Source organism: Protopterus annectens, chromosome 9.part0 (genome assembly GCF_019279795.1).
Source record: "Protopterus annectens isolate FY-2018-M chromosome 9.part0, PAN1.0, whole genome shotgun sequence".
Classification (NCBI taxonomy): domain Eukaryota; kingdom Metazoa; phylum Chordata; order Ceratodontiformes; family Protopteridae; genus Protopterus; species Protopterus annectens.
The window spans coordinates 516,172,784-516,192,010 of record NC_056743.1 but is presented as its reverse complement, the minus strand read 5'-3'; the positions used below and the strand labels follow the sequence as shown (position 1 = coordinate 516,192,010).

Here is a 19,227-nt window from a genome sequence, read left to right as displayed (position 1 = left end):
CCATAAATAAAACAAACACTCACGTTTTGTTATTTAAGTCTAACTAAGCATTTAGTTTAAATTAAATAAGATGGCTAAATTACATTTAAACATTATTAATTAGAATAAAATAAAAAATAGAATACTAAATAATAGTATGCAATAAACTCTTTAATAGAATTTACATAAGTGCTTTCATTAATAATGTAAAATAACTTCATCAGACAACTTCATACAACCAAGCATTGGGTTACAAAAACCTAAATAACCATGTGACTTTACTATCCAATAAAAACTCAATATATTATTAGTACAATTTTTATGTTAAAGGTCAGCATATTTAGGTGGACTGCTTTCATCTTTATTTTAATAATTCTAATATGTTTTATAATTCTCCATAAGTCATGTTATATAAAAAGCAGTACAATCAGAACACTGAGTATGGTAAACCACAGTTTCACCTCATATGTAAACTATCCCTAGGTTCACTATGCAACTTGATGTTACATGTAAAATATCCCAGGATTCACTATGCAACTTCACTTTACATGCAAACTATCCCAAGCATCACTATGCATCAGTTGTTAGTTAAATATCTACACCATAAACAACCTCTACAAGCAAAGGTATCTTTTGTTTTACTGATTTGCATTTTCAGAAAACAAAAAGGATAGTTATTTTTGAACACATTAAAATAATTATTCATTAAGAATAACAAAATTCTGACCCATCTGGCAAAAGACTGTTTCATTAGATTTAGTGCTTGTATGTGAGCATTAGAATTTTTATCTTTTTTTTCAGTTACCTTATGATGAGAATGACAACAGCTTAACATTTTATTGACATTCATGATTGCTATAGTCTTTTTATATTAGTATTATTATAAGAGAATTGTTTTTCAAGTAAGTAAATTGTTTTTGTGTTGATTATGGTTTTATTACTTTCCCTATAAAATAAATTCAGCAAAGGAAGTGATGTTTTTACATTTTGATGAAGTTCTGGAATACAATGCAGAATGAAAGCACTAAATCTATTAAAATGGTCTATTGGCAAAGAGGTCAGCGTTTTATTTTATTTTGTTTTGTAATTTTATTTTATTTAGTTTTTTATTGTAAGAGAATTGTTTTTCAGGTAAGTGAATTGTTTTTGTGTTGATTATGGTTTCATTACTTTCCCTATAAAATAAATTCAGCAAGGGAAGTGAAGTTTTTACATTTTGATGAAGTTCTGGAATACAATGCAGAACGAAAGCACTAAATCTATTAAAATGGTCTTTTGGCAAAGGGGTCAGCATTTTATTTTATTTTGTGTTAAGTATGCTGTTCAGTGGAACTGAGATAATTATTCATTTCATATGACCCTATATATATATATATATATATATATATATATATATATATATATATATATATATATATATAGATATATAGATATACATATGTATATGTGTGTGTATATATATATATATATATATATATATATATATATATATATAGATAGATACATATTCATATGTGTGTGTATATATATATATATATATATATATATATAGATAGATATAGATAGATATATATATATATATATATATACATGTATATATATATATATATATATATATATATATATATATATATATGTGTGTGTATATACATTTTTATTTTTTTTTTTTTACTAAACATTAATTCATGATATAGTGCAAATTTATCATTTGACCTTTATTCTGCGGTTTCACCAGTATACACTCATCACTCCAGTCCTGTACTGGAATCAAAGTATAACATATAACTACATCTAAGCATACCGAAACTTTAATTTCATTCATAGATATGTTAGATTAAGAATGTCAGACATTGGTTTAAAAAATGTTCAACACGGGCTGCCAGAGGCTATTTATTTGACCACAGTCGTCTAGGAAGGTTCTTAATTGAAGATCACATGCACGGTTATTCAGCTTTCATATGCCAAACATAACTGCTGATTTTATTTTCATCACATGTAAACAAACATGATTTTTTTTGGGGGGGCGGGGGTCATTACCAATGTCTATACACAGAAGAGTACCAAAGGGTACAATAAATTAAGTAAAGGGAGACCCTTGGAGTATCCAGACTCTGTCACATCTGCATTTGCTAAAACCAGTCTATTAAATCCTATGTCTAAGCAAACTAGGTAAACATCCATGATAATAAAAGTTTATAAGTTCACACAATTTGCTTACCTTCAGTTCATCTGTCATGGCTGTCCTCAGGTCAGTTTCATCTTTTATTTCTCCTATTATGCCACTCCAATTGTTAATGCTTTCCTGTGACTTTACTTCTCAGATGAATTTCAACTTAACAGTATATCTGATAAACAAAAATATAGGAACTTGGTCAACAAACTATTTTTTTCAAAAATAAATGTGACCTACAGTCAAACTCATAAAGAAGCAAATTCAGTTGATTTCTTATCCATTAGCTGCTATGTGCCCAGCTCCATACTGTGATGTGCAGTAAGTACCATGGGACAAACATTAAAATATAAACAAATAATATAAAATTAAAGTCCAACTTTTGTACTCAAATCATCAGTTTACACTGCTTTTTGTTTTACATGTTCTTTTGATGCATTGTTATACCCCTAGCCTATCTGATTAAAGGTTCAATAAACAAGGAATGGGGCATTATCTGGTGCCTTTATAAGAGGTTACTTTTATCTGCTAAATCTCACATATATTGCATTTGTTGGCTTCACATATAAGATATCAACATCCATTTATCACACTGTCTGAGAGCCTGAATTGTGGTCGCGTCTCAAGGGGCCATGGTCGTGCCACTTAGTGAAGTGTTTTGTCAGAATCTGCTGCCATTAATAAAGCTTTGTACTAGTTTCCCCATGCACACCACAGTGTACTTCACAAATCCAAAATATTTGGAAACACAGCTTTCTATCTGTAATCTCATCCTCCAGTAGTTTAAACGGCCTCTAAAAAGTTTTGAGTCTATTAAGTTAGACTACACTTTGTCTGACAAAACTGATTCCACTTATAAATTGGCTATGCTATGTAGAAAATTGCAGACAACTCTGCTTTAGACCACTAAAGCTTTACATGTACTGATCTGACTAGCTACAAGAACCAATTGTTTTTGGTACTTGTAGTCTGCCCTGCGTAGTGGCACACTCCATTTAATCATTGAAAGCCTATTGCATATATGGAAGCCCACTCAATCTACCTTTGTCCCTCCTCCATCTGACATGCATACAAAGCTTTTATATTCCCTACATCATAATAGCACCATTTTTAAGTTAAAAAAAAACATTGTATTAGTAGCTGTTCATGGAGGCCCCCTCCCCCACCAGTAGTGTGCTCACCTCATAAGTAACATTGATTTTGCAAATATTTGTTAGTTCATATTCCACACAATAACAAAAGAACCAAAAAGGTGGTGCAATAGTGCTCAAAATAAAACTAGAAAAACAAAAAAGAGCACTAATGTTGTGAGTCCTCAGATGCAGTTTATTGGAATAAAAGTTTAGCGTTTTTGTCAACTCAATTGACTCAGAACAAAAGATATTCCACACAATGACTAAGTGTAAATAAGGCTTTTTTTCTTATTTTATTGTTTTGTTATTCCATTTAATTCAGACAGCAAACAAGCTTCGCCACTATATGCTTACTTATTAAGTAACTGTAGCTGACACCTCTTAGCATATGCTATTATGGTTGCTACCTACCAGTCTCATATCAAAGTAATGGTAATTGAAGAATTATAGATGTTTTCCTTGCTCCATACAAATTATACATATTCAGCCTGATATAGTGACTTGTAACTGAGCAATGGAATAAATGTATTAACTTAGCGTACTCTCTATCTGGCGCTTGAAAGGCAATGCATTTAAATGTTTTTGCCTGCTATTAGTCTGCATTTGATCAGCAGTATGGTTTCATGCCAGGAAAGAGCACTACAGATGCAATGTTTGCTCTGAGAGTGTTATTGGAGAAATACAGAGAAGGTCAGAAGGAGTTGCATTGTGTTTTTGTAGACTTGGAGAAAGCATATGACAGGGTGCCTAGAGAAGAGTTGTGGTATTGTATGAGGAAGTCGGGAGTGGCAGAGAAGTATGTAAGAGTGGTACAGGATATGTACGAGGGTAGTGTGACAGTGGTGAGGACTGCAGTGGGAGTGACAGATCCATTTAAGGTGGAGGTGGGATTACCATCAAGGATCAGCTCTGAGTCCTTTCTTATTTGCAGTGATGATGGACAGGTTGACAGATGAGATCAGATAGGAGGCCCCGTGGACTATAATGTTTGCAGATGACATTGTGATCTGTAGTGAGAGTAGGAATCAGGTTGAGGAGATGCTGGAGAGGTGGAGATATGCTCTAGAGAGCAGAGGAATGAAGGTCAGCAGGGCTAAGACAGAATATATGTGTGTAAATGAGAGGGAGGGTAGAGGAATGGTGAGGATGCAGGGAGTAGAGTTGGTAAAGGTGGACGAGTTTAAGTACTTGGGATCAACAGTTCAGAGTAATGGTGAATGTGGAAGAGAGGTGAAGGAGAGTACAGGCAGGGTGGAATGGGTGGAGAAGAGTGTCAGGAGTGATTTGTGACAGACGGGTACCAGTAAGAATGAAAGGGAAGGTCTACAAGAGGGTAGTGAGACCAGCTATATTATATGGGTTGGAGACAGTGGCATTGACAAAAAGGCAGGAGTCAGAGCTGGATGTGGCAGAGTTAAAGATGTTAAGATTTGCACTCGGTGTGACTAGGATGGATAGGATTAGGAATCAGTATATTAGAGGGTCAAGCTCATGTTGGACAGTTTGGAGACAAAGCAAGAGAGACGAGATTGCGTAGGTTTGGACATGTGCTGAGGAGGGATGATGGGTATATTGGGAAAAAGATGCTAAGGATGGAGCTGCCAGGTAAGAGGAAAAGAGGAAGGCCTAAGATAAGGTTTATGGACGTGGTGAGAGAGGACATGCAGGCGGTTGGTGTGACAGATCAAGATGCAGAGGATAGGAAGAAATGGAAAGATATGATCCGCTGTGGCGACCCCTAACGGGAAAAGCCAAAAGAGGATGATGATTAGTCTGCATTTACTTTTCTTAGAATTGTGTTTTGGTCTGTACAATTTGCTTGCTGCTGCTAATTCTGTTTCCTACTAATAACTGTTAAATGAAGCGCAACCCCCCTTTTCTCTCCTCAATTTGCAACTAACTCTTCTTATCTACACCCCCCTATCACAACTCCTCTGTCTATACTTTTTCAATCATTCTCTATTCCTCCCCTGCAATACCATCCTCATAAAAATCTCTCTGTTTTTAATTACAGTTCATTTAATTACTGCACTGTGTCCTCTACCACCCTGAAGTGTTCTGCTTGGACTGTTCTCCCAAAATATAACCAGAGTATATGAATGCTGGCCTGCTGGAACCCAATGCCTTTTAATAGAACTTAACAAACAAGATTTCAGCCTGCAGTGTAGGGTATCTATGAGTACATGTTTAAAATTTAACCTTTAACTGTCTACTGCTAAGAACAAGAGGCGTGCACACCACGAGGCCCACTTCCCTTCCCCTGTCTTGTTCTCATCCTCTAGTAGTTTAAACCCCCCTCTCAAATGTTTTGAGTCTATTTAAGTTAAAATGCGCCTTGCCTAGCAAAACTGCTTCCACTTATAAATTAGCTACACTCTGTAGAAAACTGCAGACAACTCTACTTCCAACCAATAAAGCTTTAAATGTACTGACCTGACTAGCTGCATCCATTGACTGTCTTTTGTTCTCGCAGTCTGCTCCACATCGCAGCACATCCCACTTTGCTCGGGCTCACTTCACTCCCCTACCCTACCCCCATTCCCACACACCCCCCTTTCATTAGATTTATACGCTCTGATAATACCAACTTTACATATGCAAATCAACACTCAGCATCCATTAAAAAACTTTCAGCCACTCCCACCTAACTACGCAAAACACACATAATACAACACCTTCTAATCCTCTCAACAGCCTGTAACTAAATACATATTTAAACTTACTATTAATACAGATAACCCCCATACTTCCTTCTTACAACTCAAGAATTAATCTTACATACTAACACTACCATACACATCTCCAAAGAGCCACCTTAGTTTCACTACACAAATCTCAGCTTAATATAATTTATCTATGAACCAATTTAACATCTTAACTTCCTTAACCCTTATACTACTTGCACATATTTCTTCCTACTACCACCTCATTATGCCACTACTAACACTAATATTACTAAAGCAACACCTTTAAACCTCCACATCCTCCATCTTTCACATAGCTCTCTTTCACCATATCCCATTTACCCCATTGCCAACACACCAAACAACAAACCATCCTTAACATACCACTTTCATGTTACTAACATCTTCCATACCATAGTGAAATCACCTCTAAACTAGCCCTTTGTGGGGATGTACACCCAAACCCTGACCCTAACAACCCCATCAACCATCCACCAATGCAAAACTCCACTCACACCCTTCCACACCTCCTCACAAAATCATTTGACCTGCTTCTGCTTAACAAAAACATCAGAAGCATCACAAACCAGATCTCAGAACACATGCACACCTTTCCCTATACTCTGCTGAAACTGTCTTGCTCATAGAAACATGGTTAAAACCTAATAGAACTAATAAAATAATTCCTCCTGGCTATAACTTACTGACTAAAGACAGAACAAACAAAAAAGGTGGAGGCATTGCCATCTTATTTAAGAACCAGTTAAACATTGAAATAGTGGATCTACCATTACCTATATTAGCAGCAGAAGTTATAATCACTAAGCTATACACTAATACTAAAAAAAAAAAAAAAAAATCTGCTGCTACGTTCCACCAGGTAACAACACAGATATCCTAGATATTCTACTTCATTGGGCCTCTAACTCACTAGCTGAAGAAACCATAATAGTAGGAGACTTCAGTATTGACTGGCTAACATGCAACTCCTCCAACCCTACAAAGTTCATCAACCTTCACAGGTTTTTGTAACTTATCCATGCCCCAACTAGAGTCGACAAAACAACAATACTGGGCTGAACATTGTCAAACAGACCAGAAAAAATTAGGATCTCCCAGACAGCCTGAGTGACCAGCTATCTAATCAGAAGTCAAACCTAGCTAACAAAACCCACCACTTATTAACAAATACATAGTAAAAAATCCTTTAACCCAAAATATTTTATTGCCACTCTATCAAGTTGCAACTGGCACTCTTCAAAACATTTCATCTAAATGAAGCTGTAAACTACTTTAACTCAACATTCCTCAACACACTAGACCACCATACACCCCCAAGAACCATTAGAATTACAGCTAATTATGCCCCTGGTTATTCACAGAGATGAGATATATACTACATAATAGGGACAAAACCTGGGAAAACTCGAAGAAAACAAGTACCCCTACTGACAAAATATCTTGAGCTTAGAAATAAGGCAAAAAAATGATTAAAGGAGACAATATAAGCTACTACCACAATGTTCAAAACAGATATCAAACCAATCCTAAAAATTGGGGCAACCGTCAACAAAGCACTTAAACCGGGTAAAGCTGGCACCCCTGCCTCTGTAACCACTGACAGCTCAACAGACATAGCAACTCAATTCAATGTGTTCTTTACGGATTCCATCCTAGCTCTAGCTAACTCTCAAAAGCCTTCTACTGCTATCAGGGCACACCAAAACAGTACTACTGAACAGAGCTTTTCACTACAACCTGTCCCCATCTCCACTATTAAAAAAGATGCTTAATAAACTAAAACCCACAACTCTTTCTGCAGATAGACTACTAGCTCAATTCTTAAAGATTGCCACTAATGCAATTGCATATCCTGTAACAATGCTCATTGATCACTCCATAGCCAAAAACCTAGCCCTTCACATATGGAAAACTTCCTACGTCACTCCACTCCACTCCACAAGGGAGCCAATAATTTCACAGGTATATCCCTCTATAGCAACACTATTGCCAAACATTGGAACAACCTTTGCCCCAACATCTCAGCCACTACTTCCATTGCTTCCTCCAAAAAATCCTTAAAATCCCATCTACAGCAATCATGGCTCTGCAACTGTGACAACCCTGATTAATCTTGTATACGTCCTACTGCTCTACTACCAATTCCCTCTCCCTCAGTAGATTGTTACCCCCTCTAATGCACCTTTTCCCTTCTCTCTCCTACTTCCAATAATCACTCACCACAGCCATTATGTCAACTTGTATTACATCCTTAGTTTAGTTTAGCTTAGTTAGTTAGAATCTGCAAGGTATACCAAAAAGGTTATCTATACACAACGTAGAACATATAGAAACTGTTATAAGTCTGAAATTAAACACCTCATGTAAAAGTATTAGCTTTTATGATGATGACTACCATACCACTGTTCACTGTTCTAATGTAAATCAAAGGGTCTTATGTAAACATATCTGCCAGATGTAAAAGTCACATGCTGTATCTGGAGATTTTCTCCCTGAACTTCCTCTGGAAAATGACCTGCGTCCAGTAAGACTTTCCCAGTACAGAAATGTAAAATAAAATAAAATCTAACTATAACTAGACTTGCATTTGCAGCTCCACTTCCACCACCGTAATGCCTTTGTCTGTCTTTACCTGCATACTCTTCTAGGTTTCACTTTCTTGAAACAACAATTTATTCAGTTTAGTAACCGGGGTAGACCACTGTTCCTAATGGATCTATTTCAGACTCAGCCCAGACAAATAATGCCAGTAGATAAGCAAAATAACAATAAGTTTTATGAATACAAACATGTTAAATGAAGATAACCATAAATAAATAACCACAATAATAATGAAATACATTGTATAAGGGGGCAATAGGAAAGAATACTCAGAGTAAGGAGGAAAGAAGCAGAAGCAGCAAATGAAATGATTAAGGGACAGTGCACAACGTATAAAAGATAGTAAAAGTAAGGCAACAATATACAGAAATTATATACAATATTTACAATGTGGAAGAAATGTCACATATTAGTGTATGGGAAATAATGTGAGGAAGACAATTTTTCTTATTTTGTATAATAGTTTGGTATGTCTAGCTTCTACACTGCGAGAATAATTATATGCATTTTTACCAACCCAATAAACAAAATGTAAGATTTTTCCTGCTATCTCACTCAGTAATTCTTTTTTAAACTTGTATGCGTATACAGAAAAGGCATAATTGGCTATTGCTTCACATGTTTAGACGAAAGCAGCACAGGTCCCTCTTCCTTCCCTTTATGTACCCTCAAAAGGACCATACTTAGTACCTCATTACACCTCTCTCTCCAATGTGTCTGCTATGCATTTGCACAATTTTATACAAACAAAAAATGTTAATTGTTGACCTATTGAACTATATCAATGTAAAATTGTTACTTAGCTTCTTTTTAATGCAACTTTAACTTTATGCATGTATCCCAACATATGTGAATCATTTTGCTATAACTGCTATTATATCAATATTGTTTAAAATTGTACTTGTTTTAAAATGTATTACTGGAGCTTTTCTCCTCGGGTCTCCACTGAAAATGGGCCACAAGCCCAGTTGGACAAACCCGGTTAACAAATGTCAATAAATAAATAAATAAATAAAGGTAATAATTTTGGATATTTGGAATTTGTAAATTTTGCAAATGTATAATAAGTCCCGAGTTTTGCTTTTAGAGACATTTGGAGGTCGATGAGTAATGGGGTGCCATACATAATGGAAGGAAGTAGGTGAGTGGAGGTAGTAGGTGAGTGGAGGTAAGTATTTGTTTAGAAGAGGGGCCAAGGTATTGGTTGTGCCTGTAGAGCATTCCAAGTTTTTGATTGGTTTCTTGATGTTTTGTTGTATATGAATATCACATTTTGGCTGTTCATCTATGGTTACTCCCAGAAGTTTTGTATGGCTGTTTTTATTAGGGCCTTTTGTTTGGGAGTAGATATTAAATGTATCTTTGTCCAATAGGGTAGACTTTTTTGGGTGAAAAGCAGAATTTTGGATTTATTAGGGTTGAGGGCTAGGTGGTTATTAAACAGTCAGGACTCAGTGATGGAAAAGGCAGCTTGGGTTTTAAGTTGAAGTTCAGGGATAAAGTCAGCTGTGCAGATGATGGCAGAGTCATCTGGATAAGAGTCCCATTGGTCACAGATATGTGAAAATTAATGAAAATATTGAATAGGAGGGGACCAGTTATGGAGCCTTGGAGAACCGCAATAGAGGTATGAAGATAGGGAGACAGAGTTCTCCCATTTGACAGCCTGTTGTCTTTTAAATAGCCTGAGAACCAGTTAAGAGTTGTTCTGGATAGTCCCAAGTAGGAGAGCTGTGACAGCAGTAATGGGTGTGAGATGGTGTCAAATAATTTTTAAACCATCTAAGAATATGGTAGATACTATTTTGCCATTATCACGGGTTCTGTTAATAACATCTGTGAAAGAAATTATGGCAGTGGTAGTACTGAGGCCAGGTCTGAAACCATGTTGTGCGGAGGACAGGAGATGGGTTTGAAGTAGGTGGGACATTAGCTGAAGGTGAATGCACTTTTCCAAGATCTTAAAGATAGGGGACAGGATAGCTATAGATCAAAAATTCGAGATACGATTGTTTTTTCCTCCTTTGTGAAGGAGGAGGAGGATGAAGGCTTTCTTCCATAACTTGGGCACATAGGATTCTTGAACAGCTTTGTTAACTAAGATACTTATAGGGAAGGCAATGGCTTCAGCTGCTATCTTTAGAAATATTGGGGATAAACTGCCAGGGCCACTAGAGCAGGGACTGAGCTTAAGTAGTAGTCTTTTGATAGTTATGGTAGAAATGGGATGGTGAAATTAAGTGTGCAGTGGGGGGGGGGTGCTCAGGGGTGGCGGAAGGGAAGGTAAGAGAGGTTCTTGGTGAGTCAGTGCCATTTTTGTTATTGGTATGAGACAGGTTAGCAGAAATGTTGGCCATAGATTTACAAAGAAGGAATTTAAGAGGGAGGCAGTTGCATGTGCAGATTTGTCAGGGGGAGGACAAGGATTGTGTTTTGTGCCTGAATTCAGACGAGAGGAGATGGAATTTCAGATTTTTTGGGGTTTTGTTTATGGCTAGACTGCAATTTTGTATAGTGGACTTTTTGTCTTTAAGAACCACTTTTTACCTGACTACGGAGCTGTTTATTTAAAGTGAGTAAGGGCGTCCTGTTTTTGTTGGTTTGGTAATGTTTAGAGGCTTTTTCTCTAAGGTGCATCAGATTTTTAGTTGATTTGGTTAGCCAGGGAACCGTTAGTTTTGACCTGTCTCATGCAGGTGGAATAAGGCCATTTAGAATGTCAAGGAATGCAGTGTTGAAGTAGTTTACTGCCTAGTGAAGTGGGAGAATTTCTAGTATGTCCCAATTAATATTTTTGAGATTCAATAAATATTAGAGGGTTAAAATTATTTTTTGTTAGAATTTGTGCTTAGCTTTCTAAGATATAAGTGGGTCACTTAGTTTACTGTGCAAATGTGGAGCAGGAACCATTTATTTATACACACACACAGAGGAAGGGCACTGAGCAAACTCAGATCTGTAATATATAACATTAAGTATCCTGTTTTTTACTTATTTTTACGAGTTATTTATAGCACTTATTGTCTGCTGCATACTTGTCTAGCTAGTTTCACTGTGTGTGAGGTATTAACTGGAAATTGTCTCCATTTATTAAGCATCTATTTGGGTTTTTGTTCTGATTTCCTGCCAAGGAGTGTATCATATAACTTATTTGCAGTTAAAAGCTTTCTCTAGCGTCTCATTGCGCCTTTATCTGTTTAAAACTTTCATTTAAAGGCTCACTGCTGCTTTTCTGCTGTTTTTTTTCTACCTAAGTAGTGTGGGTATTTGTTGCATTGTTCTTATTCAGGCTTGTGTTTTGGGCCTTGTTGTTTGTGGAGGCTGTGTGAGCACATGTTCAAGGCCATCTTAGTTTAGCCAAAGCCATTCTGCAGTTCAGTGACAGGGGATTGTTTATGGTCATTGACTGATTGTGGTTACCTGGACTATGGCTTGGAGTAAGCACCTCATTGGTTCTTTCAAGCCTTTTTTAAAGTGTTTCTGCCACTATACACTGAGCTAATTGGAGGAACGGCACTGCGCAAATGCAGATCTGTAATATATAACATTAAGTATCCTGTTTTTTGCTTATTTTTATGAGTTATTTATAGCACTTTTATTGTCTGCTGCATACTTTTCTAGCTAGCTTTACTGTGTGTGAGGTTTTAGTTAGAAATTGTCCACATTTATTAAGCATCTGTTTGGATTTTTTTGTTCTGATTTCCTGCCAAGGAGTGTATCGTATCGTTTCCCACCCTTCCTCCCTATTGGTATCATGTTCTTATACTTGGTGGTTTTGCAGCTGCCCACCCCTACTGTAAATTTGATCTGGGACACTCCTCCCAGTCTAGTGCCATTACCTCATTCTACCTAATCCAGTGAGGACATTTGAGAAGGCCAATCCACTTAGTTTCTACTCCTCCTTTCCCCTTTCCACTTTACAAAAAAAAAATTCTAAGCATGTTTCCTGCCTTTCCTGTAATTAGTCTAGTCCAAATACAGATTTGCTGTTTCCAGGACTGTTTGTAATCTTCTGAGCCCCCAAGCTTTTTTGTGTTGGAGGGAAGCCTTCTAGCTTAATTTTGTTCCTTAGAACTAGCCAGCTTTTTAGTTTCAGCACTCACATCTGTTTCTTTGAGCTTAGCACATGTTCAGAACTCACTGTAAACACTAAATAAGCTACAAATTACTACAGCACTCAAATTTCCTCACTTGTCCAGAGAAAACAGTTTTTAGTACTTAATAAATAAGCACCTATCCGGGCATGTCTAAGGGTCAGCTCCCAATGTTTTCTCCTGTCTACCTAATGAATGTGGGCATCTTGGGGCAATGCAGCAATTGCTTCATGTACACAGACAACCCTCTCCTCCTACCACCCAACACTACAACCTGTGAGAGATGCACTTCTATAGCTAAACTGGAAGCAAAGCTCTCTTCACCCAAGACTGGACTAGACAGTCAAGAGGAGAAGGCAAACACTTGCACCACACCACACTCATCACATAGCCCCTCAAAACCTACACCACCAAAACACACACCTACTTTCACAGAGGCTCTCAATAAAAATCTGCCCAAGCAGCAGGGACCTCCAAAGCAGGAAAGCAAGCAACATCCACCCCCAACACAACCCAAATGACACATACCCCCAAAACAGTGTGCCACTCAACCACAGCCCATAAGGCATAACAACGTACCCAGCACTCTAGTCGTAGGTGATTCTATAGTCAGGCACACTGATGTTCCACTCACCAGGCTAAACAAGGAGAAAGTTACTGTCAGCTGCCTGTCGGGTGCCAGGATTTGCCACATAACACATGCATTCAAGTCACTCCACAACAAGTACAAATATGACTCTGTCATTGTCCATGTTGGTGTGAATGACCTGAGACGTACCTCCCTAGAATACATGAAAACAGACATGGAGGAGCGGTCTGATCTTGTAGCCTAGGCAGGTGTGACCCTAGCCCTGAGTAGCATCCTGCCATCACCCATAATGATACCACAGTGCAAGGATAAAAGGACTTCAACAACTGGCTAAGCTTCTGGTGTCTTTCTAAGGGGATCCAGTATATGTTTGCCTGGGATGCCATGATTGACAAACCACAATGCTTTGCCAGAGATGGCCTGCACCTTTCACCCTTGGGATTCTGGATACTGGCTAAGGCTCTTGCCACCCCTATAGTGCCTGTTTTATGCAAGGTTCAAATGACAAATTCACCACCGCAACAGGTACAAGCAAGTAAAATCTGAGGGTAATGCTACTCAATGCTAGAAGTATAAACTTCAAAATGCACTCACTTGAGGCACTCCTTAAAATGGAGAACATCAACATCTGTGCAGTGACAGAGACCTGGTTCAAGGCTCCAGAGAGCACCCCTGCATTACCAAGCTATAATTCATATCACACCTTTCGGCCACCTAACCTGGACAGAAACACTAAAGGTGGAGGTGTGTCCATATTCATTAAGGATATCCACACCTCCAGGATAGTTGCTCAGCATAATGCAGCTGAGATTATTCAAGTGCAACTAACTCTGGGAAAGACCACAATCCAAATTGTAGCTTGCTACAGATCCCTCATCATGCCCCAGGATTCCCACTCCTCATTTCTTGATGCATTGGAAAATATTAGGGTACAACCTAACACCTTAATAATAGGTCATTTCAACTACCCCACCATTAACTGGGAAAGTTACTCATGTACCAACTCTTGTGCTCAACGTTTTCTGGAATTCATAAATTCCAATGCCTTGGCTCAACCTATCCACACCCCTACCAGGGGGAGAAATATCCTAGACCTGGTCATTGCCAGCATGGGCAACCAGTGTTCCACATCAGAGGTCAATTGCTCGTTGGTCACATCTGACCACAAGCTAATCACCCTAGACATCCACATCCCGCCCCACCCCCCATTAGGGAAACCACCATAAAACATTTCTCCAAAGCCAACTTCACGCTTCTTAAGACAGAAGTAGCAAACTCCACAACACCCATACTGACGGACAATAAAGGTACAATTGCTGAATCCTACACAAATGCACTTTATAAGCACTTACATGAGTGCATGGATCGTGCAATAACTAACAGAACCAAGATGCTATCTTCCAAAAAAATGGAAGCCAATCTGGTGGTCCCCTGCCATAAACTCTACAACAGAAGAAAGAAACTGTTGCAAAAAAGAGTAAAATCCCATGATTGGAGGAACTCCCTGGTCAGCCTCAGTAAGAAGCTGAGATCCCTCATAAAATCCTCTAAAGCTAGATACAAAAACAAAATTGCCACTGATTATAAAGACAACCACAAAGCATTCTATAGCTATGTCAAGAATCTCAATGGCAACACTCAGATCTGCTCTGAGTTGCAGCACAATGGCACTAAATATACAGAACCAACTGATATTGCCAACATCTTGGCAGATAGGTTCAGTGCTAACTTTACCCCCCTATCATCCCCTAAAGGGCCCATCTCTATACCAGAAGAATGCAAAGTTCCTGTAATCACGGCTGCACAGGTAAAAAATGCACTCTCCAAAGCCAAGAACACAGCATCCATGTGACCTGACAACATCCCAGGCTGTGTTCTACACGAACTACAAAACGAACTGGCACCCCACCTAAGTACCATGTTCAATCATAGCCTCACCTCAGGCTTTGTGCCCACTGAATGGCGCACAGTGACTGTTATCCCACTCCACAAAGGTACAGTCACCATGGACCCCGGGAACTACCACCCTATTAGCCTGACGAGCCTGGTCTGCAAGGCTCTGGAACGTATCATCATGGAACTTATAAACAAATAAATTGGTAATCTCCAAACTGTGGACCCCACCCAGTTCGAGTTTGTAAAAGGCAGATCAGGTCTCCTAAACCTGATAGACATCTTTGAAGTGGTCACCAAAGCCATAGATGAGGGTAAGGTGGTTCACACAGCCTATCTAGATCTTGCCAAGGCTTTCGCCACCACCCCCCATTCTGGAATTATAGATAAACTCACTAAACTTGGTATAAATCCCTATGTCACAAGATGGGTTGCCAGCTGGCTCACTGACAGAATCCACATTGTGACTCCAAATCCAACTTCAGACCAGTGACAAGTGGAGTACCACAGAATTCAGTCCTGGGTCCTCTCCTGTTTGGTATCTACTTCTCTGAAGTAAAGGCTAACCCAGAAGGTCTTTGGCTAATGAAGTTCACAGATAACTGCAAACTAGGAGCCATAATCAAAACTCCTAATGATGTGGACATCCTACAAAAGGGCCTCGCTGAGACAAATGCCTGGTGTCAAAGCCATGGTCTCAAGCTCAATGCCAAAAAGTGCACCACACCACACTCATCACATAGCCCCTCAAAACTCTTTACTTAACACCGAAAGTGTGATAAGAGACATTGGGACTCAGGTGGACAGTAGTCTCTTCTTTGATAATCACATCACCACAGTAGTCAGGAAATGCTTCTGCATGCCACACTTCATTGCAAAAGGTTTCTCATCCAGGAAAAAAGACGTCATTGTTCCCATCTACTCGTCACTCATTAGACACTTACAACAACTAGAAAGGCTGCAGAAATACCTCACAAAGAGGATTACTGGCCTCAAACAGTTGCACTACGCAGACCGTCTCAAAAAACTCCAGCTTTACTCTGTCGCATATCTCTTACTCAGAGATGATCTCTGCCAAACATACAAAGCTATGTCAAACCCAGAGCTGTTGGACATGCTCCACAAAGAAATCCCAATCCTTCCAAGCTACACGCTCTAGGGACCTAAACCTTATCACCACAATAAACAGAACATGCTGGAGGGATAGATTCCAGTCCCAAAGACTTCCCATACTCTGGAACAACTACCTATCTCTATCAAACAAAGCTCCTCATTAGCACTATTCAAGAAAAATCTTGATTGGATGGGAGATAGGAAATTCACCCCAGGGATCACTTCTGTGGCTCTGCTCGACAGGGGCACAGGAAAATAATTTTCTTGGGTGGCGAAACCAGGGTTCCTTTTAGGTAGGCTTATATAGGCCCTAGGGCCAATAGCCTAGTACCTACCTATGAACACCCCTTAGAGTCAAAGCATTGATAATATAGAAAAAACTTAATACCAGCAAAAGTGATCAAACAGTTGTATGATCACTTCTGTCACCATAACATTGAGGAGGGTTTCAGAACTTCAGGAAAGGGACATTTGCCCTCTCCCCACAAATGGGTAATCACAGGGTTCCTATGCATAACTACTAGGGGAACCTGTGCCTTGCCTTGTTGTTTTGAATTCTGACCCTTTAGGTTTGATATTTTGGTTTTCTCTATTGTGGTACTTCGATGTTATGAAGTACATTCAGGATTATTTATTTATTTATTTATTTATTTATTTATTTATTTTTTTTTAGTTTTCTTCACAGTTGTGCAACAATGGATTTATATTTAAGTAAGTAGCTACAGGTAGCTACAGGGGCAACCCACACCTCCACTTTGGGGTTTTACTGTTTTTTTCCCTCATAATTTTTATGGGGCTTTCATCAAAATGGTTTCCATAAAATTAACTGAATCCAGGGAGGCCTGCATAATTGTTAAGGTGTTTACCTCTCAGGCATTAGCTACATGGTTTGATTTTCACTTTTGAAGGGAACTGGCTAGACTTACAATGGTCTTCAAGGGGCAGCTAGCCTTGTGCCTGCCTATAAGCAAAAGAAAACATTAGATCGGAGCAACACAAACAGTGTGTGCAAAAGAACTCTGCAGATACCAAAGTTGTATACTCTGAATGAAATATGAGGAATTATTTATTGTTATATTATCCCCTATTGTAGTTACAGTTTTTTTTCATTTCAGAAGCATTTAAAACCCAAGTATGGGGACAAAGGCTCAAAACAAGAGGCAATTCTTGAATATTGCTTTAATTCCTTAAAAATTAATAGGATAAGGTTTGTGTCAAAATGCATTTTAGAACAGTAAAATGTATGAAAATCCTCAGTGATTAAGCAGAAATTCAAAACATTTACAATGATTTGGGCAAAGAATATGATGAAAATGATGGATGACCTATGAAACAAGAACAAATTGGAGTAATATTTAAGACAACCTTGGAACATCTCAAAATACCTAACAGACCTAATGGCAGCTGGGCTGACGTTCCATACTGTTGGTCTAAAAAAGGGAATGGTTTGCTTCCACGATTACAGAAGAATTTGAAAGACAAGATTAGCAGAGCTGTAATAGTGATTTATTTAATAAATTAAAGAAGATGGTGTTGATGGGCAGTGACCTGTGAAGAGCAATTTCAGCATCAAGGTCCTCAGAAGAGCAATTGAGAGGGATGGAGGAAGTAGCATTGGAAACTGCCTTCAACAGATAGCCTTGTCTAAGGAAAAAAATGACAGGTGCACAAGCGGTAGGGGTATTAGCATTATGTAGCCATTTATCACATAACATTGAAATCCAAGTTCTCATGCATTTGGACAATGTGTTATAGTTTATGTCTTTCAAGTCTAGCATCTTTTTCAGTAAATTCAGCTGTGGTACAGGACGTGAAGTATGACAGCCACCTGGGTTTCTACCACACCAAGTGCCTGATGTTGGGTCACTAGCTGTTGCCAGGCCAGACTCTGTGGATGGGGGTGAATGTCAAACTACTGAATGTACCACAGAGGGTTTGTTTCTGGCCTCTGTGGCCATCTCATAGTAGAGCCCTACATAAAAATTATATGGGATTGGTCCAGAGGGGCCATCTTGGGTCTGTCAGGTGTGGATGCTAGTTACATTTGAGGTAAACTGGCTCTTGCACTCATGCAATGCGACACTGAAAATCTCATTGTGTGGCTAATAGTGTCAAACAACTGGCTGTCCCTGATTATTAGACGACTAGAGGCAGGACCTGTCCATGATGGGTGGGTTCTTTTCTGAGCAGTCAGAATGGTCCTTTGCTCCCCATCATGGTGCACTCCATACTTATGTGTCAATACCCTGATTGTAGCTCAGTCCTTCTCCCCTCACTACCTTTCCTACTTCTCTCTCCCTGCCTGGACCCTCATTTCTCTGCCTAACTTTGTGTTTATTCCACCTGTAATCATATCTCCATTTTAGGTTTGCTTGTTGTTTGGTCCTGCTTTCTTTTCTATTCACACCTTCCTATCTACCCTTATTCAAAACAGAAAATAGATGCCAATTCTAAACAAACATTGCTTTCTACACCCAGCCTGTGTGTGTGTTCTTCTGCTTGCATCAGGCTTTTCGATCTACCCCTTTCTTCCTCATTTATCTGATGACCTGAGTTGCTACTTTGTTGTTTTGACACACTGTGGCCTGCTCATGGCACTTCAATGCACACAACCTTGGGCTTGTTATCCCACTGTTCTTGTAATGTCGGTCACAATATACGGTCACTTTGCTACTATTCCCTAGCAGGACTGCTGCCAGTAATGTGGTCACATTGGTTTAAAATACAGCCATCTCCTTGAAATTCCACTGTTATGTTGGTCTCAATACATGACTGTGCAACATCAGACAGCTTTCTACTACAGTATCAGTATCTAGCACTGTGCCAAGATATTATGAATTTTTACCATTATCTGAATATCTTTGTATTTTCCTCAGTTATATCTGTTTCTCTTTCCGATGCCTGAAGTTTATTTCAGTAAAGACTCATCTAGTTAAGTTCTTAGGGATCC

General features: G+C 38.7%; 1 long non-coding RNA gene across 1 annotated transcript in view; it reads right to left on the bottom strand.

The window, feature by feature from the left end:
• Positions 1–19,227, bottom strand: part of LOC122811315 — a 1,944,054-nt gene that overhangs the window by 1,636,770 nt on the left and 288,057 nt on the right. The window contains exon 2 of the long non-coding RNA XR_006366234.1: positions 2,198–2,324. This is a non-coding gene — a long non-coding RNA (uncharacterized LOC122811315). The remainder of the gene's footprint in view (positions 1–2,197; positions 2,325–19,227) is intronic.